Genomic DNA, 1,773 nt, shown 5'->3' with positions numbered 1-1,773 from the left:
CTCGGCAAAGGAAAAAATATTTTTCTAGGAAAGAACGAGAAGAAAAAAAATAAAAAAAATCTTTGCCGAGTGCCCAGATCTAGGACACTCGGCAAAGTAAAAAATATTTTTTCCTGGGAAAGAAAGAGAAAAAAAATGAAAAAAAAATCTTTGCCGAGTGTCCAGATCTAGGACACTCGGCAAAGTAAAAAAATATTTTTTCTGGAAAGAAAGAGAAGAAAAAAAATGAAAAAAAAAATCTTTGTCGAGTGTCCAGATCTGGGACACTCGGCAAACGAAAAAAAATCTTTTTTAACCCAGCGGATGCGCCCTAGGTCTCCCCGCACGCTCCCCTTCTCCCCGCGCCGCGTCCGCACGCCCCCTCCCCTTCTCTGCGCACGGGCACGCGGCGCCCCCTCCCCACGCACGCGCACGCGCCGCCCCCTCCTCCCTCTCGGCCTTGGCGCGGCCCCGCCCTCCCCTCCTCCCTCTCCGGCGCCGGCGCGGCCTGCCCTCCCCTCCTCTCACGCCAGCGCGGCCCGCCCTCCCATTCTCCCTCGCCGGCACGGTCTGCCCTCCCCTCCTCCCTCGCCGGCGCACCTCCCTCCCTCCTCAACTGCCTCCACCAGATCCGGCCCCCGCGCGGGCGGATCCGGCGATGGTGGTGCACGGGGAGGCCGGATCCGGCCCCGGCGCGGCCTCCCCCTCCTCTCCCTCTCTTCCCACCACCGGCGCCCCTCCCCCTCCTCTCCCTCCTCTCTCTTCCCCGACGGCGGATCCGGCGCGGCTGCCCCCTCCTCTCCCTCTCTTCCCACCGCCGGCGCCCCTCCCCCTCCTCTCTCTCCTCTCTCTTCCCGGCAGCAGATCCGGCGCGGCCGCCCCCTCCTCTCCCTCTCTTCCCACCACCGGCGCCCCTCCCCCTCCTCTCCCCCCTCTCTCTTCCCCGGCGGCGGATCCGGCGTGGCCGCCCCCTCCTCTCCCTCTCTTCCCACCGCCGGCGCCCCTCCCCCTCCTCTCCCTCCTCTCTCTTCCCTAGTGGTAGATCCGGCGCGGCCGCCCCCTCCTCTCCCTCTCTTCCCACCGCCGGCGCCCCTCCCCCCTCTCCCTCCTCTCTCTTCCCCGGCGGCGGATCCGGCGCGGCCGCCCCCTCCTCTCTCTTCCTCGACGGCGGATCCGGCGCGGCCGCCTCCTCCTCTCTCTCTCTTCCCACTGTCGGCGCCCCTCCCCCTCCTCTCCCTCCTCTCTCTTCCCCGGTGGTGGATCGGGCCCGACCGCCCCCTTCTCTCCCTCTCTTCCCCGGATCCGGCGGCCGCGCCCTCCTCTCCCTCTCTTCCCCGGCGTGGGCGGTGGTGGCATGGTGGTGGTGGGCGGCGGTGGCGTGGTGGTGGTGGCCGGTGGTGGCTCGTGGCGGTGGCCGTGAAGCCGGGGAGCGGAGGCGAGACGCAGGGGAAGGGCGCCGCCGAGGAGACCGACGGCGGCCGGCGGAGACCGGCCGGTGGTGTTTTTTTTTGAAAAAAATGTTTGTGGTGGCTTTTTCTCGAAAAAAAATGTTTGTCGAGTGTATTTTGGGCACTCGGCGAAGTCTTTGCCGAGTGTCCGACAAAAAACACTCGGCAAAGTCTGTTTGCCGATAAAAATTCACCGAGTGTCGTTTGCCGAATGTCACACTCGGCAAACCCTTTGCCGAGTGCCAGGGGCACTCGGCAAATCTCCTGATTCCCGTAGTGCAACAAATGATTGAATGGACCATATGAGCTCAAATATAACTTTTATGTCATTTTTTGAATCTTATTC

Source organism: Miscanthus floridulus, chromosome 6, assembly GCF_019320115.1.
Source record: "Miscanthus floridulus cultivar M001 chromosome 6, ASM1932011v1, whole genome shotgun sequence".
NCBI classification, from domain to species: domain Eukaryota; kingdom Viridiplantae; phylum Streptophyta; class Magnoliopsida; order Poales; family Poaceae; genus Miscanthus; species Miscanthus floridulus.
Note: the sequence above shows the minus strand (reverse complement) of the source record.